Genomic DNA, 25282 nt, shown 5'->3' on the forward strand with positions numbered 1-25282 from the left:
ACTTCCTGCCCTTCAGGCAGGGGGCTGGACTCGATGATCTCCCGAGGTCCCTTCCAGCCCTAATGTCTATGAAATCCTCAATATTCATCTCAGGAGCTGAAAAATATGATGTTCCTCAACTATTCACTTCTCTCAGGAGGTGACCCCCTTGAGGTTGAGGAAGGCCTAGAGCCCAGGTCTTCCTCTGCAAGTGTTCTAACCTCCAGACTATTAAGCCAAAAGTGGGCTTAATTAAGCCACTTGGCTCAATTACGCATCAAAAAAAGATTCCAGCCTCCATAGATGGAGTCAGCCAATGTGCAGTCCTGAGTCAGGATGCCCAAGCTCCAGGGCCAGCAGGAATTCAGACATATCCTCGTGGTCAGTATTTCCTGCAGACTACCTCTAAGCAGCTGTCTGACCCGTGTTGAGGCTCTCTGAGTTACCATCAGGAAGTTCTTCTCCTTGACTGTCTAAGGAATTTAGATGCCTATTCCCATTTCTTTGAATCACCCTCCAGGGACCAGACATGAAGATTTTCCACAGTCCGTAGTCTAAGCCTGGATTTTGCTCTATTTTCCTCTAGGTCCAGCTAGTTCAAATACAGCACAGCACCAACCCACTAATACAAACATGCCCTGAACAAGGTCAGATCTAACACGTGATGCAATAGATAGAAGCTAGTCTAGCCAAAATCAATGAAAGCAATTAAAAGAATTAAAAAAATGAGAGAGAGAGAGAAGTATCTAACATGTATTGGTGAGAAACAATAAAGCAAAACAAAGCCACTAGATACGAGACAGCAAAAAGCAGCCTCATGGTAGAAAACCACCCCAAAAGGCCAGTGCAGCTGGGCATGTTTTCATAAAGTAAACAGCAAAACTCCTATGGACTTCAGTGGCATGACTTTCTGAATTATGATTTGGGATAAGTTTAATTAAAAATAAAATGTTTTGGGCCTTTGTTCTTTAGTTTCCTAATGCAGAAGCCAGCACCATGTACTTGAAAGGGCCAGAAGTCGTGAAAATAGAGACAATTAGACTTCACCACCCATAACTGCAAGAATCAACATGAGATAGAGAATTAACCAGCACCTGGAGACCAGAAAATCAGAGTAAAGCAGAAGCAGTCTGTCAGAAAACCAGACATACAGTGAGGTCATGCGGGAAGAGATAAAGAGATTTTGCCTCTAAAAAGGGAGAGAGAGACTCTCTGAGGACTAGCAGAGACACCAACCAGTGAGCAGAAATCCCCATAAGAAATGAATCAGTGAAAGACATTGTTCCACAGCAAACTAAGCAGAGGATTAAAGTGACTAGCTAACAAACTAGTTCCCCAACAGGAAAAATCAGGAAGGTGAGAGATATGGGGCAGCTAGGAACAACAAAAAAATCTTACAATAATAGTATTCGATTGTGTATCTTGAAAACGTAACACATGCACGCATTAGAGACAGATGGCTTTTATTAGAATACAACAACACCATAAAGGGAAGAATCCAAACCCAAACCATTTCCTTTAACCTTCCATAAGAATCAAAGGTTGAGCAGCAAGATTTGGACCAGGTATAAAATTCCCAAAAGGAAAGGAAAATCCACAGCTTGATTTTGCTCTACCTCTGTGCTTTATCCTACCAAAATTTCACTGCGAGTCACGTGGTAGTCAGTGTAGCTCCTCAAGCCTCAGCTCCTGTAATCACTTGGATATGTGAGAATTTCAGCTTTCATTTTTTCAAAAAGTAAGTTTCTAGCATTGTGAAGTTAGCTGGTAAATGTGATCTATGGGTCAGTCCAAAAATTCAAAAGACAGATGTTATGCCCAATTTTATGATTTTTCAAGATGCAGTTTATGTATTCTCTGTGTTTACTATTGACAAGACTGTCTTTGATTGGTGTGTCTTCCACTGGTCTTTGCAGAGCTGTTTCAAAATTTAGTTGGCAAGTAGGATGAGTAGGAATCAGCTGAAAACTTATAGAAACTTTCCTGGGAGGAGCTGCAAACAGAAAGCCATATTCTTTTTACAGGTGTATAAAAGATAAAGAACCTCTATACTGACTGTACAGGGAAAAATAGGTCATTGTATAGAATATATAAAAGCAGAAGAAACATTACTAGCTACATTTAACTATGATTTTTGCATTTCAAGGTGTTGATAGGGCCAGAATACGTAAGAGGTGGAATCCATTCATGGGAATCCATCTAACAGATTCTTGTTACTTAATAGTCAGTTGTCTGATATTTTTCTGTCCATCGTTTGCTTCAGATGCAATGAAGATACAATTTCTTTATTGATAATATGTTTTTTTAATTTGTTAAAAACTGGTTATTATTCAGTAGTTTTAGTGGACTGAATAATAAAATTGTTGTGTTATTTCCTCTTTTATGCATCATGGTAATTAATAATGACATCAAAATATGTACACATTTTTCCCTGGTTAAACTCATACCATAAAGGTCAGTAGATGAAATTCTGCCTTTTAATTGACCCTCATTGTGAGAACTGCCATGCGTTTTAGTTCCAAAGTTGCCTGGGTTCTTCATACTTGGAAGAGTTCACACCACAGTGCAGTTTCCTTTGACTGAAGATACCCACTTCCAAGTGGTTAATTCAATCTGTAGTTCTTCTACAGTGGTTCTAGTCTTCTTGGACACCTTGCTGATGCTGAGCTTTCACCATGGAGCATCTACAAGTAATGCTTTCTATCAGATCAAGTTAGCTAGGATCTGGTCTTTTACTCAGCAATGGTTATTTGAAACTTGTTACCATTCAGAGCAATGCAGTGTACCCGGATATGAAGGGGGATGCACTAAAGAAACTCAAACTAACACAGACCTTTTTAGTGCATCTCCTCATCAACACAAGCTACTCTGAACATGTCCTCCACTCTGATGTACAATTTCAAATCTGCTTTCAGAGTCTTCATCTTCAGGTTTTCTAAAAAATGACTTTATGTTTAGGATGAAGACTACTGCCGACTACTTTGTTCCTTTAACTCCTAGAATCCTCTATGACACAGGTATAGCCTGTCTGCGTGGGAAGCCAAATTTTGTTGGCAGCTAGTATGAGACTCTGGAATGAACCTCCCCCTCCCCCGCAAGGCACTAAGAACCATCTTTAATCTCACCATCTTCCACTCCAAGCACAAGACACATTTCATTTCCCTTTCCTTCTCTAACATAAACGTGCTGTTTCCTTGTACTCCACTACATATCAGATTTCACCTAATATATCATCTTATATTTAGATTGTAAACTCTTTGGTGCAGGGACCATCATTTGGTCTGTGTTTGGGCAGTGTTGTAGATATCACAGTACTACCAATAAATATTACTGCTAACAGTAAGTAACAGGTGTATTTACAACAAACTTCATGAACAAAACCAAAAAAACCAAAACCACCAACAAAGCCCCCCAGAAAACTTCCCCCCCCAGAACAAACAAGCAAACACCACCACCACTACCACCCCCAACCTCAACATCTGCATTCGCTTCTCCTCACTTGGGAGAGAAGATGGGAATAAACAGTTTGTGACACATTAGTCACGTTGCATAAAGTATTACTAAAGGATCCCAAATAACTAGGGTACAGTGGTGGGGTGGATCTAGCTTGCTGAAGGATTTTGTCCAGCCATTGGCAGGTCCCTCAGTCCTACCTGGCCAGGCGCAGGGGGCAGTCTGGGCTGTGGCACATGCAGCCAGTCCTGCTGCCCCCAGGCGTGCAGTGGGGCTGGGGTGACAGAGTGACTGGACTCCATTTCTTGGCAGCCCCAGTGGTGGTGTTTCCTTATGGCTGCTGTTGCTGGACCCAGCCCTGCTACGCAGGTACCTTGGCCTGTCCACTCTGCACCCATCACTGCCAGCAGGACCCACATGGACAGGGCACATGGCCAGGCTGCTGGGATGGGGCCAAGGGCTGGTGGGGAGCAGCCTCCAGGAGCGAGACAGGTGGGCGGTCTGGGAAGACCCAAGGATCTTGGGGTGGTGACAGCGTGGAGCTGGGGGCTGGTACAGAGTGAAGATACACAGCCAAGCTGTCCCTGCAATGAGCATGAGTTCTGCAGGCAGGGGCGTGAAGGGAGCAGATCGCAGCTCTGCCCAAGACCTGGCCCTGTGCTATCACCACCCCAAAATCCTAGCCGCTGCCCTGGATGCAGCTCCCTACCCTCCTGTGGCTCTGCCCCATTCACCCAGCTGCACATCCTGCCCATTCAGCTCCCACTGGTCTCCATGGAGGCCCCAGGATTGTGGGGCAGTGACAGCATGGGGCAGAGCCCTGCTTCTATGGGTAGGGATATGCAAGGAGCACACTGTGGGTCTTCCCCCAGCCCCAACCCTGTGCCGTCACTGCCCCAAGATCCTGGGGTCTCCGTGGAGACTGGCTTGGACTTATGTGGGCAGAGCACTGGCCAAGCAGCTGGGATGGGGCCATGGGCTGGCAGAGAGTGAGATGTGCAGGAGGGGTTGTGGAGGTCCTGGGATCTTGGGGTGGTGACAGAGCGGGGCCAGGGCCAGGGCAGAGCCATGATCCGCTCCCTGCGCCCTCCCTACCCATGGAACTGGTGTCCATTGTTGCAGCGTATAGACAGCACATCCTAGCTATGCCCATGGCCCTGGCCCCATGGTCTCACTGCCTTGTGCCTCATGCCGTGATCCCAACCTCGCTCATCCATCCCACTCCCAAACACCATTCCCCACCAACCCACAGTCCCATCCCACATAAGGAGTTTGGGTGAGTTGTTGTGGTGCAGGGGAGGAAGCGGGTGGTGACCTGGCCCACGACAGCTCAGCAAAACTCCCTATGTGGCCCGTGGGCCCAAATAATTGCCCACCCTTGTACTAGGGGGAATTAATTGCCATATAAGACTTAAAAGCTTGAATGGACTAGTTAAACACACAAAGGTAGCGCACATTTTCTAACGTATTTTGTTATTTGGCTGTATCTTGGCAGAATTTTGCTCTAGGATTTCTTAAAATGGGGAGAAAACTAACCACAAAAGCAGAACAGATCATCCCAAAGAAGAGAAGAGCAACAATATGAGGAGGGGTACATCATGTGGAGGAAGGGTTCATAATCATGACTGTCACTTGTATCCAAGTATGACTACTACTAATCCTGGAAATCTGTTTCCACGTGTAGGGTTCAGGAAACATGACAGGGCAAGTTGGTGTCTACATTTCCTCCTACTGTTGGCCAAAGTGGTGTGATGATGTTTTGTTGCTCATTCTGCTTCCTTCGTAGTGGAGTGCCAAGCTCGCCTATCATGGACCATATCCTCCCAGGTCATTAAGTCCAGACCAGCAGACTGTATGTGCTGCTCGATGCAGTCCTTGTAGCACAGTTTGGGATGGTTGGGATGGTTAAATGCAGGTGTCACTTATTTGCAACTCCTGGTGCTTGGAGCATCTCTATACCTCATCCACTCCCCACATCCCCTTTTAAATCTTGAGAAAAGTAAAGTTTATAACCAGTCCTTTCCCTTGCCTGTATTGCTTGATTTCTCCTACTGGTTGCTATTACTAGTGATTTAACACAATTATTTACAGTGAGTTTATTAAGTTTCATAGATTTCATAGACATCAGGGCTGGAAGGGACCTCGGAAGATCATCGAGTCCAGCCCCCCACCCGAAGGGCAGGAAGTCAGCTGGGGTCATAGGATCCCAGCAAGATAAGCATCCAATTTACTCTTCAAGGTGTTCAATGTAGGTGCTTGAACCACCTCCGCTGGCAGACTGTTCCAGACCTTGGGGGCTCGGACAGTAAAGAAATTCTTCCTTATGTCCAGCCTGAAACGGTCTTGCAGGAGTTTGTGACCGTTCAACCTCGTCATTCCTTGGGGCGCTCTGGTGAACAAACGTTCCCCCAGCTCCTGGTGGTCACCCCTGATAAACTTATAGGTGGCCATCAGATCACCCCTGAGCCTATGCTTTTCCAGGCTAAAGAGTCCCATGTCTAAAGAGGCTAAAGAGTCCCAAGCAAAACCCCACTGATATCATTCGGGTTCTGCACAGTTATGAGGGTCAAGCTGACCAGCTCAGATTAACCAGACCAGGTCTCACTCATGTTCTTTCATGTTCTCAATCATCTCATCAAATTCTATGGGACTGGGTGTAGAACAGTGACTGGGCAACATGCACAGCTTACATTTTGCTAAATTCAGACTAGATTAATCTAAGAGTCTGTTTTTGCCTCAAAATCTATAAATCTCAGCCAGTAAATTACTGTATAAGTCTTGTAAGGAACTGGCTCTTGTTTGTTGGTATCTTGCTCAAATACAAATAATTCTTTCAGAAAAACAAAGAAAAAAACCTTGCTTTGAATAGTTTACAACCCAAAGCCCCAGTCCTATAATTACTTACCTGCACTTATATACTGATAGTAGTAATCAGTAATACTGATACCTATGTGGTGGTGAAGGTGCACAACAATGCCATCAGCTGTAGGACTGGAGCTCTAAAACCCAAATTTGCAAACTTGTATACATATGGGTACTTTTACTTGAGTAGTAGTACCAGCAGAGCTGGTGGGATTTTTAGTCATATATAAGGGTAATTTTACTTGCTTGAATAGTAGTACCAGCAGAGCCAGTGAGCTGTGAGGAAATTATATATGCTTACTAGATAGTTTTATGTTATGACTAAAAATAAGGTGGGGAGGTAACAACAATGGTCCCTGGCTGATTTCAGTGAGGATTTCAGCTAAAAATTGATGGCCTGAGGTGAATTGCTGATAACAGGAAGGAGAGAGGTGGAGTAACGACAAAAAGATCCCACTCATATGTGGAGCTCTGTATTGGTAGGCAGCTGGGGAAGTGTGCAGCCTGTTTGAAAGCAGTATGGCTTTATGTGGGCCCTTACAGACTTCTGTGTGACAATGGAGACAGGGACTGTGCTATATCTCATGACATTTTTAGGGCATCCCTTTCAAACAAAAATGTTTCTTTTTATGTTTGCATAAAGAATTCTCCAGAGTCCTACACACATGCTTGTGTTTCTAAGTCAGTAGGAACATTTGAAACCCCCACTGTTATTTAGTAACAGGGTCTGAAGGATTGTTTTTGCTTGAAGACCAAAGCATTCAGAACAACCATCCTTGACCCTCAATTTGCTGACAACTGCCCTATCCTTGTGCATGCTGAGAAAAATCTCCAGACTGCACTGGATCTCTTTGCAGAAGTCTATTGAACTTTGGGCCTCTTAACATTGAGAAAACTAAAGAGCTCTATCAGTCTGCTCCAGGCCATGAATGTAACTGCCCTCTTCAAATTAGAATCGAGGGAAAAACCCTGGACGTAGTCAAGCACTTCTTTTGATAGCCACCTCTCTCAGAGAATGAACATTGATGAGGAGATCCAGCACAGGATCAGGTGTGCAAGTGCTTTCTTCAGAAAATTGCTTTGGCCTGTTTTTATTGGTCATGATCTCGAGAAAGACTGTAAGATCTGGTCTACAATGCACTCTCCTCTATGGATGTGAAACATGGGTGACCTACTGTTGTCATCGCAAGAGCCTACAGAGGTATCACCAATGGTGTCTCTGAAAAATCCTCCACATCAGATCAGAAGATCACTGTACAAAAACCAGCTTCCTTGCTGAAACCAGTGTTACAAGCATTAAATCACTAATCTTCAAGCACCAACTTGGCTGGATCGGACATTGTGTGAAGCTGCTTGACTCTCAACTCCCAAAACAAGTGCTCTACTCCCAGCTTATTTGTGGCCTGAGATCCTGCAGTGGCCAGAGGAAATGCTGCAAGGACAAATTGAAGGCAAACCTCAAGAAAACAGATGCCAACATCAAGAGCTGAGAAGAGCTGGTTGCTGACTGAAACAGCACTACAACCTCAACTAAGCAGCAGCCTGCTTTGAGGTAAAGTGTCTTGCCCCTGAACAGAGAACACAGGAAGGAAAAGTAGTGAAATCCCATCTTACAGTCTAGTCCTTATAGAACAACCTGAAACTTTTGCTGATGGATCGGTGGCTCCCAGATTGCACTCTTAAATCAGTTCCAGATGCATCAGTGAGCCATGGTAGAGATTGCCAGTGAGTCATTCTCAGAGGGATTGCCAGTGATGATGCGGGGTAGGGTCCTCATTTGAAAACAGGTTTTGTTCCTTTCCCACAGACTTCGATACAAATTTGCACTTCTCAACCTTTTCAGACTTGCAGCACCCTTTGTCAGACTCGGCACCCCTCAGGAAACACTAGCTTTCAGTTTCCACATGGTTTTGGAGTGCAGAAAACAACATAGATTTTATTTTTCTGTGGCCAAGCACTCAGAAAGACCCTGACTGGGCAGCATGGGTTTTAAAGTTCTGGGTTTACCTCTGTACCAACCACAGGTCCATCTGACTCGTATGGGGAACATGGGGCTTATGCCCACATGGGAACTAGACTGATCTCAGTGATGATGAAGTGAGTGTCACCACACATACGTTGGAAGCATGAGGGCCAGAAAGCCAGCAACAGGTTGAATGTTCAATGTTACTAAGACCTTGGACACCCAAAGGAGGGCTGTAAGGGCATTCGTAGATGATGTGGTCAGCTGTCCGAGCCTGAGCACCACACCTATAGCCAGTGTCGCTGGAGAGGTGCCAAGAGTGCATGCTTGTCCTGAACTGTCCAATGCCCATTCTGAGATGGTTTAGAGTGGTTTAGAGTCCAGGCCCTGAGGGGCAGCTGCCATCCTGAGGAGTGGAAGCCAGTGCTGGGGATGAACAGCCTCGGTTTTTGTGCAGCACATTTCCTGCTCCACGGATGGGAAGTCATGCCGTAGGTGACATGCCATCTGCAGATTTGAGGAGCCTAAGTGAAGAATGGGTTCTGAGACTTCAGGTGGTAGTTGGTTTTCTGGCTTGTGGCTACTAGGCTGCAGTGCAAAGAATGGTCTGGATCCTGGGCTTTGAAGCGTAGGGCCAGGGTCGCAGTTTGTCTCCAGATCCAAGGGTGGGAAATGCCTGAAAGTGGTGGCAGATGGCAGAACGAGGGGCAATGGTCTCAAGTTGCAGCAGGGGAAGTTGAGGTTGGATACAGCCAGCTCTCCAACTTAAGTTTTCAAGAACCAACTGTGTCCTAAGTTGAAACATTGTAACTCAGAACCAATTTTCCCACAGGAAACCAGGTTATAAATGGGGGATTGGTTCCTGAAAAGCCTGTTTTCACCAAAAATAGCCCAGAATGTTGTACTCAGTCAATTATAGATGAGTAATGTAGGTACATTAATGCATTTATATTGTAAATAGCTGTCATACTGATTTGGAAGGACTTCTTTGAGGTGACTTTGCTGGACTTTTTGAAGGGCTCTTGGTTGGACTTTTTGAAGGCTTGTTGGCTGGAGTCTTCTCCGAAGTCTTGGCTTCAGGTTTTTCTGGAGTCTTGTCTGCTTTCTTAAAGAAAGTGTCCGAGGAAGTTTGGACAGATGTTCTCGGGGGAGATGGGTGATGCAGTGAACGTGTTTACTGGCATCACATCAAGCAGTGTAAAGCCAAGTCAGAAAGTTCAAACAGGGTGTCAATTTAGGAACACTGTAATGCAAAACGTTGTAAGTGGAGGACTGCCTGTATTAGGAAAAGCGCTCTCTCATGAGGGTGGTGAAGCAGTGGAACGGTTACCTCAAACAGGGCCGGATTAACGCCTAGGCAGACTAGGCACCCTCCCTGAAGAAGGGGCCCAGTTGTGCTTAGCTGACACATCATAATTATTGAGTGAAAAAAGTAATCTAAACATTTCATCTGCAGAGGTGGGGGCACGAGTTTGCTTGCCTAGGGCCCACTAAGGGGTTTAATCCAGAGGCCTGCAGAGGTGGCGGAGTCTCCACCCTCCCCCGTGGGTGGGATGCGGTAGCTGGGGCCGCCCTGCTCGGCGCACTGGGCGCCCTCCCGAGGCAGCCCTCATGCCCTGCGATTCCCTGCCAGGCCCGCGGGGCAGCCCGGAGGAGGCCGAGGCGGGGGCAGAGCAGCGTCCGGCCGGGGGTGCCGGGGAGAGCCCCGCGCCGCCGCCCCTCCCCCCCTCGTGCGGCCCGGGGGCGGGTCCCGGCACGGGCGGCGCCGCGCGGGCGGGTGAACGGGGAAGCGGCCGCGGCCGGCAACAAAGTCGGGGCAGAAACTTCCCCGCGCGGAGCTGCGCCGCCAGGTAAGCGGGGCGCGCCGGGGCTGCGCCGCTGCCCCCTCCCGCGGCTCCTGGCCGGCCGCGGCCGCTTCAGCCTCTGCGCAGGGCGGCCGGGGGCAGGATCCCGTGCCAACCCCCGAGCCAGCTGGGACAAAGCTGACCCTGCCTCGCCTCCAGGTGAGCTCCGGAGGCCGCCGGCAGCTGGCCCTTCTCTCTCCGAGTCTCCCCAGGGCTGGGTTTCCACCCCGTTTTGAGAGTCAGACCCGGGATTGCCAACCGGCGAGCAGGGTGGCACCCGAGGGACCCCCGCCCCCCCGGGATGCCAGGGCAGGCGAGGCGCCGCACCCCGAGACTTTCCCCGCAGCAGTCGGTAGCTGGGCGAGGGGGGTGCTTTCTTCCCCAGAGGAGGAACAGAAACCTGCTCTGGTTATTTCGCTCGGCTCTGAAAAAAGAAGGGCGGAAAGCTGAGAGCCAGCAAGGTTCTTTAGGTAGATGTGATTATCTTTGATTAGACCACCTAAGGAGTTGGGGGTGGGGGGAATGCTCTTTGCAAGCTTTTGGGCACAGCTTGCAAAGAATACTCTTTTTTTTTTTTTTCCAAGCCTGAAAACTTGCAAAGAACAGTTTTTCTTCTAACTGTTTAGTCGGTCTAATAAAAGATGTATCCCATCTACCCAAACAACCTTATCTTGCCTATGTGTCCTTGGACCAGCACAGCTACAACCAACAACCCTAAAGCTAAGAGCCGGCTATTTTTGAGGGTGCCTTGATCCTATCTAGGGGTGTCTCCAGTCTAAAAAGGTTGGGAAGCGCTCAACTGGACAGCTGGCTGCTGTGTGCCTTAGAAACCCCTGAAACTGAGTCTTGAAAACAAAATGACGTTGGGAGGAAGCCTGGGGTTCTGCAGCTAAGGTTTTAAATCCCTTAAAGGGGTGAGGGGGAACTGCTTATTCAGGAGGTTGGTGAAAGCTTGTGTGTAATCCTAGTGCAACTTTTTCATGGAAGCAAGGCTTTATTGGAAAAAGCTGTGCAGCCTTGCGCTAAACCCCATCCAGCTGGAGCTATCCCTGAGCTTAAGCTCCACTAGCCCCAGGCACTGCCTGTCTGGTGACACTTGTAATGATTAAGGCATCAGAGTGTTGTGATAAGGCTATTATTCACAAATAAGACAGGGGCTGCAGCCACCAATCTACCCTGTTATGGATGTTGTCCCTCCTCCAGCTGCCACAGCTGGTGACCTACTTATTAAATCATGGGGCACCTGCTTCTTTTAATGCCCTTTAAACAAATAATGAAGCTATCTGTTTTAGTATAAGAAGTATATACCCTGATAGGAGGAGAGAGGCTTTTCTTTGTCACAGGCATCACTTTATTTTTGCCTGGTGGGGATCTGCAAAGCAAGTTGTTATCAGACTACAAGCATGCAATGCAACTAGTTTAGGTAGGTCTTAGTTCAAGATGCCTTGTTAGTTCTTCCTCTCTTTAAACTATAAAGCAGAGGTAAAATAAAGAGGAAAGAAACCATTTGGAAATGGCAATGTAAATAACAAGTACAATATATTACTGCAACTTTGCGTGTAGCTGTGTGTGAGAAAACAATAGCTGTACCAAATTTAATATCTGGGTATAAGGGAGGGGAGGGGAAATCTGTCTTTGTGTGTACAGAGCTCCTGTGCATGTGAATCCAAGGATGTAATCAGACTCTGTAGGGACCCCATGCAGCATTCTTTGCACCTCAGGAACTCCTACTGAAACCAAGTTAATGTTGGCCCCTCTCTTGAATCCAACTGGTGTGTAAAGCTGAAGCAGCTCATTGCATGTAATGGGATTTTGTGCATGTGCATGCACGCAAGTAATGTGTAGTGGAACTGATATTTTGTAGTATGAGTTCACTAGCTTAGTGTAAGTGGAGTTTGAAAGCTAACATTTTAAGTGAGCGAGATTTGCAGTCTGGTGGGGCTACAATCTTGCAGGCACTTTTGGTCATGCTTAACTGGACAACCATCCATAGTCTCACTGTCTTCAATGGGGACAAATAACAGCAAAGTTAAACACGTGCATTTATATTGGCTTTAAATACCGGTTGACCACAGAGCTTAGGTTGGAAATATGCAGCGTTTTTATGGAAAGTCTATTAGTTTTAAAGCTCCTCGGGGAAGGAGCTGCTCCTTACTTTGTTTATAGAATGGTTAAGACAGCGGAGTCCTGATCTTGGTTAAGACAATACTGCCATAGTAATAGATGATTATCATGTATGTGGTGAATTCAGCACAATAGCTGTGGAAGTAACAGGAGCTTTTCCAGAGAGCAAAGGATGTGTTTCCTATCCCTTGAGCTGGCTTTATGATTGAAAAGTTGTAATAGCTTTTTAATTCTATTGTGGGGGTTTTGTTTTGGTGAACTTTTGTTAACTTTTTTCCGATGATAGGAACTGTCCAGTTTTTCAAGCTGTTTCATGTCTGTATTTGTATATAAACAGTAACACCCAGAGGCCCCAAGTAAGATTGAGGTCCCATTGTATACTCTTGGTAACAGTTGTAAGTCTTTTAAAGTACATCCAAGAAAACTACAAAGAACAGATGATATGCTTCTCGGAACAGGGACCTTTTGTCTTTATATGGCTTTGTACACCATCACATGTGATGGAAGTGTATAAAATAACATGAACAAATGTGCTTCATATGGTTGGACATAGCTGTGCATGTTGCATGGGTAACAAACCACAAATGTATTACAAGAAGTCCACAGCATTTTATTCAGTTCAGTGCCTTATTACTGAGTTTAGCCATAAAGAAATGTAGTGGTTTTCAATGCAGGGATGAAAGTGGTGATGGCTGTAGGCTTGGCTTCAATGATTGGATTCTCTTAAAAAGATCCAAAAAATATGTTCAATTGCCTTAGAAATCTAAGTTCAGCATGGTCGCATTAGAACTGTCTCGTATACATTTACAATTGCACATGGAAGTCCAGATCCTGAAGTCTTATTAGTAAAAGGGGCCTAGAGTTGAGCATGTGCTTGGATGTCTGTATGATTGGGACCTTAATCTTTTTTAAAGAGGGTTGCTAGATTCTTTACTTGGTGTGTGTTGGAGTAGCTCCATTGACTTCAGCCTTGGTCCTATTGAAAGGTAGTGGTTCCTGGGTCACGGAGATGCGTTTGAAAGTTTTACCTATTGTAAGTAACTTGTGCTGAATGGATTACACATGAATTGATTAAATCAAATATCGTAATATCTCACTGGAGGCAGAATTTTCCACCCTTAGTTACAGTGCCTAACACATAAATTCCATGGCAAATTCTGTTTGCATTTATAGTAGAGACAGAACTCTCTGCTGCCTGTTTTGATGGCTTTGTAAGACGATGTGCGTTTCATCTTTAAAAATCTGAATCTAGTTAACAAAAGTTAAAGTAATATGGCAGAAACTTCAACAAATGCTGCCAATGAGATTATATAACACAATAGCTAAGGAATTTATTATGAAGCCTGTCCTTGATTCAAAAACAATGCTTTTCCCTAGTGGACTGTAGATATTTTATAGTTTCCTTTTACCTCTCCCAACAGCTTGTGTATCACACTGTGTAACCACGGAAATGTATGCCTGTTCCCCCTTAGAAAATGCTTTGTGAAGCCTTTATTAGCAGTTGATGTGCTAGTAGTTATTGCTTGGGGCATCCCAGCTGAAACTAGGTTTATTGTCAGCAATGATTAAAATACAAGTGTTCCTTCCCTTTCTTTCTTTGTTCTCGCTCCTTATTTCTTATTGGCTGTGCTGCACAGGAATCTATGTAAGCAGGCACTCGGGTGGCACAAAATACAGGGGTCTTCTACAGCAAAGAATTCAGACTGTAAACCATAAGAGAATTTTAGCAAACAATAGTAGATAACATTTGTTTCTTTTAAAGACACTTTCCTTCCCCTCCTTCCTTCTACCTCTTCAACTTTTAATGTCATGGTTAGCTCCTAAAGAGCAGTAAAAGTAAATCGATTGTGCCTAGTGTTCTGATTGATTCACTGGTATTTTAGTAATAAAATATAACATAGCTTTTGGTATGTAGTTCGCAGAGTATAAAAATACTATTCCCAGGGTTTCAATTTTTGAGGAATTAGAAGCTGGAGAATTGGAAAAAATGACTTTAGAAAATAAAATGTGGTTATTTTGTATTAAACATAACTGATTTATCTTGTATTGTATATTTCTATTCCTATTTTTATTTTAAATTTGCATCAGAGGATCTATTTTTGTTTATCTTAATTTACAACCACATTTTAGCCTAGAAAGCAAAGCGCCTGTAAAAGGACTTTGCTGTGCAAGCCTACTATTCAGCTTACTGTCCATTGTGACTTGTCTCACTGTGAGAGTTACTAAGATGTGAGACCTTGCAGGAGCAGCCTTAGCAGTGGGAGCTGCCCATGTCTTCTGAAGTACAGACCAGGGGTTGGGAGGTAGAAGACAGTGGAAAGAACAGGGCACAACTTTTTTTAACAATACATCTCTGTACTGGCATGCTTTCTTGTGGCAGAGGAATAGAATATCTCAGTTTTTTCCCCCAGAGTGTGTGTGTGTGTGTGAGAGAGAGAGATGTATACGGATGCAGGCAGTATGCTGTTATAATATGCATACATAACTTTTCAGGTATGAAAATTAAATGTTGCCAATTTTAATCCGGGAAAAAAGTGTGCTCCAGGTATCAAAATCTTACAGAACTTGGGCCTCTCTAGAGGCGCAAGCTTTTGTAGGTGACAGCCTAATTTGTCAGTCTTTAAGGTGCTATACCACCTCGCTTTCTGCATAGCTTCAGAGTAGCACCCCCCTCCCCCCATTAGAATTCCGGTGAATGCATCAAAATCCTAGTAGCTGGCTGTATCTGTATTATCCTATTCTTTTTATTAGCCCATAGAAGTTTGGTGTTGGAAGGGACCTCAGGCGGTCATGTAGTCCAACCCTCTGCTCAAAGAAAGACCAGCCCCAACTATATCATCCCACCCAAAGCTTTGTCTAACCAGGTTTTAAAAACCACCAAGGATGGAGCTTCTTCCACCTCTCTGGGTAACCTATTCCAGTGCTAACTCTCTTACTAGGAGAAAAATAATTCCTAATATCTAACCTAAACTTCCCTTGTTGCGACTTGAGACCATTGTTCCTTGTTCTGTCATCTGCCACCACTGAGAACAGTCCAGCTCCATCCTCTTTCAAACTACCTTCAGGGAGTTGAAGGCTGCTATTAAATTCCCCTCAGTCTTCTCTTCTCCAAACTAAATGAACCCAATTCCCTCATCCTTTCCTCAGAAGTCATGTGCCCTAGCCACATAACTATTTTTGTTGCCTTCTGCTGGACTCCCCAAATTGTATGCTGTTGGCTTCCTTCACAATAGGGGCACAGTGCTGGCTCAGATTCAGCTTACTATCCATTGTAAGGGCTGGGTTCATATTTCTGGGTACTCAATAAGGCTCCACTGTGGCTTGAGCCCCAATGAGAAATCTGGGACCACTGAATTTACTCGGGGTGTCTCCCATAAACAAATCCCCCCTCCTTGCAAGCTGTGTAAGCACAATGGACAGGTATATTAAAGAAAACAAATCCAATGAAACAAAGGAAAACATCAAATGCAACATAAATGCTCTTAACAATGAGGTATAGTTTCTAGTTTGCACCCCTTCTGGGGAGACTCCATCCATGCCCAGTCAATCTGGGTCTTGTGGGCTCATACAAGTGGATACATATAGGGGTCCTGCACCCCTATATGTATCCACTTGGCAACAGGCTGGATAAAGGGGCCCACACTGAAGAGTTTATGAGCTGCTCCTTGGGTTCATGGCACCTCGTGGAGCAACTAGGGATCACAGGTCCTTCTGTAGTGCAAGGGGTCCCTGGTTGGTTCCTGAGAAGCTGTAGAGCAGTGATCTCCACTTCCATGTGGTGGCTTTGGTGGATGACTCTACCCCAAAATTCCTAGTCGTATATCCCTCAGCTTTAGCTGGGGCAAAACACTGCAAAAGATGTCAAAAGATTTCTTATCCTGGCATGGGCCCGAACTGCAAATGGGCTCAGTGACCCAGCTAGGCTGAGACACAGGATGTTAGCCTGCATTTTGTTGAGGTTTTTCCAACCAACTGAACTTGATGGAAAGCACTTTTTCCTGTCTAGACTTACTATGTCTGATTAGTTCTGTGCATTCTGGTATACATTATTGCTTGTTCTGATGAATGAAGAGAAGGATGTCTATGCACATGTTAATGTTGTATCTAGTCTATATTTCTATCAAATGTGGCAAAAAAATGGCTAGATACTTGGTTTCTGGATCAAGGAAAATGGTCTCATCAGATTTCTCTTCTGCACTTCAAAGCACAATATTATCTTGAGCTTAAAACAAAAGGAAAATGCGGCTCTATAATGAGCACAGTCAGCTTACAAACCATAGCCTCACTGAAGTCTATGGCAAAAGGTCTGTTTGCTTCAGTGTGCCTGCCTGTTATCTAAAAGTGTTCTTAAGTATAAAAATGACTTTGTAGATGAGGGGAAGGACTTTGAACATCTGATGCATCTCTTATTTTTAGTAATAAATTTAATAATAAACCCCTTTTCTTTTCATTTTCCAAGCTAGAAAAAAATAAGTTAGAGAAGTCAGTTTCAACATGGTTTTCAGGTTACATTCGAATATTTGGGCTTTAAGCACTGCTGGTCAGTGAAAATAACATTGTTTGCTGGAAATAAGCAATTGCAGAATCATCATTGATACTCTTAAGTGTATCTTAAGAAATTTGAAACAAATGTAAGTTGCCAGTGTTTAGTTCCTGTGGGAATAGCATATTGTCTCTTTAAGAGAAGTTGTTGGAAACTGAAACAGAGAGCACGTGTTGTTTTGTGATCCATTTGAGTGGATCCAGCAAGTGCTGCTGTTGGTTGTTGTACGAGAGTTGTCTGCAAAACATTTGTACAATCTTTTCGTGAAAACGATAAACAAGATTTGCTTTTATCAAGAAGGTGTACTTCTTTAACAGCACTCATCTTTACCTGGTACCAGGAGTGGGGTCCAATGAAAGTGAAGGGGAAGATAAGAAACTGCTGGAGAGATGGAGCATCTGAAAACCACCAAGGAGCTGAAAATCTCAGGTAAAGCTCCTGAATCATGGAAAAAATGTGAACAGAGTTTTGACATATTCATGCAAGCAATGGGGTATGCAGCAAAGGAAGATGGGTAGAAAATAGCCATATTCCTTTGTATAGCTGGACTTGGGGCTGTTGGTATCTTTTAATAGTATACAGCTAAACCAGGATGAGAGGAAAAGCTATGCGACTTACAGAAGTTTGCAGAATGCTGCATACCAAAAACAAGTGAGACATTTGACGGATGCATGTTTCACAAAAGAGTGCAAAAAGAGGGTGAATCCTTTGAGGAATTCCTAATGGACCTGAAGCTGATGAGCCCAGACCGTGACTTCGGGCAGCTAACTGAGTAAAAGTAGTAATAGTATTGGAGGCTTGAAACTACAGAAAAAAACTGTTAGAGGATGTAAATTTGACCTGAGACAAAGCAGCAAAAGTGTGCCAGGCAGCAGAAGTGACTCCATAGTCTACAAAGAAGGGAGGTAAAATCGTAAACCACTACAGTAGCCAAGTAAACAGCAAGCAAAAGAACAATCGAGGTGAAAGCAGAAAGCAAGCAAGGAGAGCAGGAAGATTCACAGATAGCCCAAGGAACAAGGTTATGGCTGGAAGAGCACCAAATTGCAAGAAGTGTGGACTCAAGCACCCAAACAGGCAATGCCCTGCACTAAGAAGACATATAATGCATGCAAGTGATATAACCATTTTGCCAGTCTGCAGCAAACACAGAGAAAAAGTCAAAGCATGTAAACTAATGCAGTATATCATGACAACACTGATGAAAGACAAAGGAGGAATTCTATGTGGGGACCATGGTTGCAGAGATAGGAGATGTTGCACTGGACCCTAATGGAAGGGTCATTAACTATAAAGTGGATGTGGGTGCACAAGTAAATGTGCTTCTAGAACTAATTGTTAATAAATTAAAACAAAAACAAACTAGATCAAGAGTGAAAATGTAAAACTAAGAGCTTACAATGGGGAGATGATGCCTATCGAAGGAGTATGTGAACTAGAGGTAAAAGTGAAGGGTCAAATTGAACTAATAACTTTCCTAATAGTCATAGGAAATACTATACTAATACTGGGGCTAAAAACATGCCAGAATTTGGGTGTAATTAAGAGAGTATATATGGGAACAAAGGCCAAGTACACACTTATAGAAGGCCAATCTTTTTGAGGACATTGGTAAATCGGAAACTGAATATAAAATTGAGTTGTCAGAACCCAATTATCTAGTCATTCATAAGGGAAGAAAGGTTCTTCTAGCCAACAAAGAAAACTAAAAGAAGAGCTGAACTGATTGTCAATTTTTTTTCAATGCCACCAAAGTAGAAGAACCTACTGAATGGATAGATTTGTTAGTAATTGGAGAAAAGAAAGATGGGACACTAAAATTATGCTTAGATCCAAAAGTGCTCAATAGTTGCATAGAAAGAGAGCACTTTCCATTGCCTACAAGAGAGGATATGTTTAGTGAAATGGCTGGTGCTAAATATTTTTCAATTCTGGATGCATCCTTGGGATTTTGGCATGTTCCTTTATCTGAAAAAAGCTCTAGGATATGCTTAATACACTTTAATACACTGTTTGGGAGATATTGCTTTTGCAGGCTTCCTTGGCCTCAAATCAGCACCTGAAATCTTTCACAGGAAAGTGCAACAAATCTTTGCTGGAGTAGCAGGTGTCAAGGTGTGCATTGACATCCTTGTATGGGGCAGAAACAAAGAGGAGCATGATTTGAGGCTACAGAAAGCCCTGAACAGAGTGAAGGTGGCAGGGCTGAAACTTAATAAGAAGTAATGCAAATTTAGAGTTAAAGAAATCACCTACTGGGGGGAGCAAATACCAGAAAATGGGTTGCAATATTACTGAGAGAATAAGGGCAATATCAAACATGCCACCCCACAAGAAAGGTTCCTGGGAATGGTCACGCATGTAAGCAGGTATATATAAAACCTTGCAAAGCGCACCAGCAAACTGAGAGTGCTGCTAAAAAAGAATACTCAGTGGACACGGGATGCCAAAATGGACAAAGAATTTGCCAAGTTTAAAAAAAACTTATTGAAACAGCCCCAGTCCTCAGGTTTTTTTGACAGTAAAAGAGAAACCAAATTGTCCATAGATGCCTCTAAAGAAGGCATTGGGACAACCTTACTGCAAAAGTATGGTGATCACACAAGCCTGGTGGCATACGTATCCAGAGCCTTCACAGAAACAGAATGCCTATACGCACAGATAGAGAAGGAGGCTTTAGCTCTGGTGCATGGGAGCAAAAAAATTTCAAGTCTTATATATGGAAGAGTGGTTTGTGGCAGACACTGACCACAAATCTCTGGGCACCACTTCAAGAAAGGGGCTAGGTAATATACCTCACAGTCTACAGAGACTTTTTTTTTTTTTTTTTTTTTTAGTTAAAACGATATGATTTGAGATTAGACTATAAGCCAGGCAAAGAACAGGTACTTTGTCTAGGGCAGTTGACAACACTGTTGATGGTGCTGAAATGACATCTGACATTGTGCATGTTACTGGGATAAGAAAATATTACCCAGTATCAGAGGAAATATGGCAAAACTTTGTAGAGGCTACAGTGTAAGATGGCACACTGCAGGATGTTATCAGATCCATCACCACTGGATGGCCTGGTCACTATATACCAAGTCCATATTGTCAGTTTAAAGCAGAGCTCTCAGTGGTTGATGGTGTTTTGTTCAAGGATGCTAGTTCCTAAAGCACTAGAAGCAGATATGATTAACAGAATACATGAGGGTCATCTGGGCATTGAGAAATGCAAAAAGCAGGCCAGGGAGGTATTATATTGACCACTTATAAATGAATAGAAAAACTGTTCATAAATGTGACACATACCAGCTTAAGAATAAGAAGGAATCGATGTAAATAGATAATCATATTCAAGAGGCATGGTATAAAGTGGGATTTGTTTAGACTAGCTGGCAAACATAACCTGTTGGTTTTAGATTTATTTTTCTCACTATCCTGAAATTGCTTTATTGGCCAATGTGACCATACAGCAGATTCTACTGAGCCTTAAATTCCAGACATGGAATTCCATAGAGGGTTATATCTGAGAATGGCCCCCAGTTTTGGGGGCATGAATTAAAAAAATTGCACGGGACTATGGTTTTCAGCATGTGATGTTGAGCCTGAGATACCCAGAGTCTAATGGACTTGTGGAAAATGGTGTTAAGATAATAAAGAGATTATTAAAGAAAGCCAGAGATCCAGTTGGTGATCCATATTTAGCAATTTTGAATTGCAGATCAGCTCCTAGCACATGGCCTGTCACCTGCTGAGATTTTATTTAACAGAAAGTTGAGAGTTAGTTACTGTCAGTCTAGGTAACCTAATCACAGAACTAACACTGACTTGCATGGGTATAAGCAAAAAGCCAAAGCTAAAAAAATGTACTGTGACAAAGGAGAGTCATGGGCATTGCAGGCATTGAAGCCCAATGATGCAGTTCATCTTTATAACAGTGAAATCTTGGAATGGAAAGTGTGGGTTATTTGTAAGGTTTCTTCATGATTTTGTGACACATTGACTCAGGATGGACAATATTTTCAGCATAACAGGAGGCACTTGCAATACATTTCTGAACAAGAGGAGGATTGAAGAGTGAACAGTTGAAAACTGCACACAAGCAGACTCAGGAAAGTTGCTCAAAGATGACAGGCACTATAACAGTAGTCTCTAACCTTTTTAAGTGGGAGATCGCCTTTGGCATTTAAAAGCAACCCAAGATCTACCATGTGCCAGGCGCCCCATGCCCCCTGTGAGGGAGGCAGGGATGCAGGTCAAGGCAGAGAGAGAAAAAATTATTTGGGGGTGTGCCTCCCCAGCAGAAAGTCCTGCCCGGCTGGGGTCCCCCTCAAATTACCCCTGCACCTGTCTCTGCAGCACTGTCCCTCACCACGAGGGCCTTGATTTAGCCCCTGGCCCTTCCCTCCCTAACAGACTGAACTGCTGGGCTGGGGCGTGTGTGTGCATGCACATGGGCACTCAGTGCCCCCCCCCATTCCAGTCTCGGGTCAACTCCAAGAGACTCCGAGAACAGACACCCACTTCAGTCGCTGGGGAGGCTGAAGCAGCACCATGCAGATCAAATGGACTATGCCAAGCACTACAAAGACTTTGAACAATGTTAGTGTTTTAATGGAGTTTCTTGATCAAAAAGGAAAAAACTGGTTTATTACAGTTGTGTTATAGTTGGAAAGCTAGATGTTTAAAAAGGGGAGATGTGGGAATAGTACACCGTTTCTAAGCGAAGTTGTCAGAAACTGAAACAAAGAGCACATTTTGTTTTGTGATCCAGTCGAAAGCAGGGAGTGCTGCTGGTTTTTGTGCAGGGTTGTCTGCAAAGAATTCGTAAAGTCTTCATGGAGATAATAAACAAGATTTGCTTTTATCGAGACGGTGTACTACTTTAACAGTAGTTAACTCATCATTACAGGTTCTCCTGAATTTTTTTTTCGTGAAGGACTAGACATTTTAAAGTCATTTTACATTGAAAAGGACAAATAAGCAGTACACATTTAATACTACTAACTATTAAAAACTAGAAAAAAAATGTGACCATTTATAGCTTTTATATTCATGTTTTTACTCATTATGCATTAGCACAATTAGTATTCTGATAACACTGCTTTTTTGACATTGTTTAAAAAAAGACTTTAAAGTGAGATAACACATCAAGAAGTTAGCAAGTCTCTTTGGGAAGAATGGGAAGTAAGAATACATTTTTCAGACCAGTAATAACTTAGCCTGTATACAGTCTGCCTGGAGGACATTTCTAGTTTACAGAGAATGGTGAAGGGCCAGTTATTATTCTAATTAAATCAGTTAGATTGCATCAACATGGTGTAAAAAGTAGCATGTATTTATGAAAAAATATTAGAAATAAGTTTTGCAATGCTCAGTATATATTTTGATATTTGCACACAATAACGTTTTAACATGCTATCTGTTGCTACAGATTCCAAATTTTTGGTGTATTTTGATATTATCATTTGGAAATTTTGTAAGACTTTGGCCATTTATTTTCTTCTGAAATGCATAAGACTTATATTTGTATTAATCATACTCTGTTGCTCTTCCTCAAATAAGAGACTACAAAATGCATAGAGATTGCAGCGTTTATAGGCAACTTGTAAAGCCAGAAGGAAAGGGAAGGATTTTCCTATTTGTCCCATGTTTACAGTACTGAACTCTAACTCCTGTTTTATGTTGGTGAAGTCACTGGGTCAGTGCAAATTGATAGAATCCTGATTTCTGGGTTTAGCTAGGGTAATCACCCACGTTCAGTTTGTGGGGCTTTCCTTAGACCATCTGGTGCTGCGTTTATCTAAACTGGAGATAGGAGCTATTGTAATTGCACAGTGATCAGGCTCTTATATGGTAGTGATACTGATAGTTTGTGTGTAATTGCCATGATTTGTAATGGAGTTGCACATTTGCAAAAGTGTTATATTTTGTAATGTCTATTCTATGTAATTAGTTTGGGTGATCGAGGCAAGCGGGGCCCGTGGTGAGAGGTGGTTAACCTCTCCGGTGAGTGGGAGGAGGCGGCTGAGGTGGAGCCGAGCTGGGTGAAGCCCGGCCCAGCCCCCCAGGGAGAGAGAGAGGTGGAGGGGTCCTCACCAGTCCCCCTCCAGTAGGGCAGGGCCCCCCTTGCCCAAGAGCAGCTTCCCCAACGGTGGGCCCACTGTGCATGCGTGCAGTTTAAAAGGGCCTGCCAACAGCAAAAAAAGTCCCAGTTAGGCTGCAGAGCAGCAAGAGACACGTGGGTAAAAGCCTGCTGCACCCCCACTCCCCTGAAGCCCTCCCAGAAACCTCCCAGCAGCCGTGGAGCCCCCCGCTGACGCCCAGCGGGGCCTGTGGTGAGAGGGGATTAACTCTTCACTGAGTGGGAGGAGGTGGCTGAGTGGACCCAGGCTGGGTCAATCCCTGCCCAGGCCCCTACTTTGCCCAGCCCCCCAGGGAGCCACACGAACAGGCTGTGCAAACAGGCATGCTTGTCTGCTGGTGTGTGAGTTAGCACGGAGTTTGTGCGGGAGGGCCCGAAGTCCTGCCTGTGAAACCTCCAGGGTAGACGGTCCCAGCCGTAGCCAGCCTACCAGAAGCATGACATGGATGGGCACATGCCGCACCCTGAGGGTCCCCTCGGGCTCTGCGGGCCCTCCTCCCCCAACACTTCAGAGACGGCCACCCAGGCAGAGCCCATGGTACCAGGCTTCACGCACATGGAGCTCTTGGCTGCAGGGGCTGCCTGTCCCTTTTTCAGGCTCTGGGGCCCGGGAGCATGGCCACCTCCCCGTGTGGGGTCTGCTCCCTTTCAGGGTCTCTGGCATGTCAGCTGGAGGAGCTACAGGCTGCAGTCCAGAGACTGCATGCCATCAGAGACTGTGAGCAGGAGATCAAATCCTACTGCCAGGACCTTTTCCCCCAGGAGCCGGAGGGTAGACCACTGTCTCCTTCCAGGACAAAGAAGGACTCTGGGACCTCCCACTCTGTCCAGTCAGGGGCAAGAACCAAGGTGGTCAAGGGCCCTAAGGCCCACTGCACCAAGGCCCCTGCCCCACCAGAGCTTAGCAACAGGTACACACACGCCTCTTGCAGCCCCAGCAGAGCCTGCTCAGTTGCCGGCTCCTGCAGGCAACACAGGTCCAACTGCAGCTACTGCCCCCGCTCTCCCCAAGACAAAATATAAGGTGTTTGTTGTGGGAGACTCCATCCTGAGGGGGACTGAGGGGGCAATCTGCAACCCCGACCCCCTAGCCCAGGAAGTCTTCTGCTTCCCAGGGGCCTGCATCCGGGACGTTGTGGAGAGGATCCCTAAGTTCCTGCAGCCCACAGGCCAATATCCTATGCTCCTTATTCATGTGGGCACCAATGACATGGCTCGGAGTGCTCCCAGCCGGGTCATAAGGTGCTACAGGGATTTGGGAATGGGGCTAAAGGGTCTGGGGGCACAGGTGGTGTTCTTGTCGATCCTCCCAGTCTCGGGCTATGGGCTGAGGAGGGAGAGGAGGATCCACGTAGTCAACCAAAGACTGCGGCACTGGTGTCATCGGGAAGGCTTTGGCTTCCATGACCACAGCCCACTCTTCGGCGAGAGAGGCAGTGAGCTGCTGGGAAGAGATGGCCTCCACCTCTCCCCCCTGGGGAAGAGCCTCTTCTCAGCCAGACTGGCTGACCTGCTCCACCGGGCTTTAAACTAAGCCCGCTGGGGGATGGGGGGACTACCGCCACTGCTGGCCCACTGAGCAACAAAGCCAGTAGGCCAAGGTACTTAAGGGAGCTGACCCCTGCCCCAGCCCTGGTACAATCTGTGGGCAAGCAACAGCCCCCAAGGGGACACTTGCCTGCCTGTACAGAACTGCCAGGACCTTGGGGAATAAGCAGGAGGAGCTCATCCTCCTGCTCAGTGCAAATAATTATGATGTCATGGGGATAACAGAGACCTGGTGGGACTCCACCCATAACTGGACCACAGGTATAGAGGGCTATACCCTGTACAGGAGGGATTGTGTAGATAAAAGGGGCGGGGGTGTAGCTCTCCATGTTAAGGAAAGCTACACCTCCCTGCAAGCTGATATTGGTGACCAGGGTGGATGACTGGAGACCCTCTGGGTTAAAATCTGTGGGGAAACACACCACAGGGGACACAATGGTGGAATTCTACTACAGACCTCCCACCCAAAGTCCTGAGCTTGACCAGGAGTTCTCCTGGGAACTGGCTGAGGCTGCATGCTCAAGGACCATGGTTGTTATGAGTGACTTCAATTACCCGGACATCTCGTGGGAGGATCACTCAGCAAAATCCAAGTGGTCGCAAAGCTTCCTCTCATGCGTGGATGACCTCTGCCTGACTCAAGAAGTCTATGGGCCAACAAGAGGCAAAGCGCTGCTCGACCTGGTACTGGCTACTGGGGATGACCTAATCGGTGACCTAGTGATCGATGGGAAGCTGGGTGACAGCGACCATGAGCTGATCACCTTCACCATCTGCCGTAAAGCTAGCAAGTCAGTCAGCAACACGGAAGTCCTTGACTTCAGGAAAGCCAACTT

General features: G+C 45.1%; 1 protein-coding gene across 7 annotated transcripts in view; it reads left to right on the forward strand.

The window, feature by feature from the left end:
• Window positions 1-9834: 9834 nt before the first annotated feature.
• TIAM2 (TIAM Rac1 associated GEF 2) overlaps window positions 9835-25282 on the forward strand; it is a 272880-nt gene continuing 257432 nt past the window's right edge. For 4 of the 7 annotated variants that reach the window (XM_090041651.1, XM_090041634.1, XM_090041664.1 and 1 more), the window contains exon 1: window positions 10114-10260. The gene's annotated coding sequence lies outside the window, so the exon portion shown is untranslated. The other 3 variants (XM_090041639.1, XM_090041658.1, XM_090041642.1) reach the window with 2 other exon arrangements.

Source organism: Crocodylus siamensis, chromosome 1, assembly GCF_052110815.1.
Source record: "Crocodylus siamensis isolate JL-2025a chromosome 1, ASM5211081v1, whole genome shotgun sequence".
NCBI lineage: Eukaryota > Metazoa > Chordata > Crocodylia > Crocodylidae > Crocodylus > Crocodylus siamensis.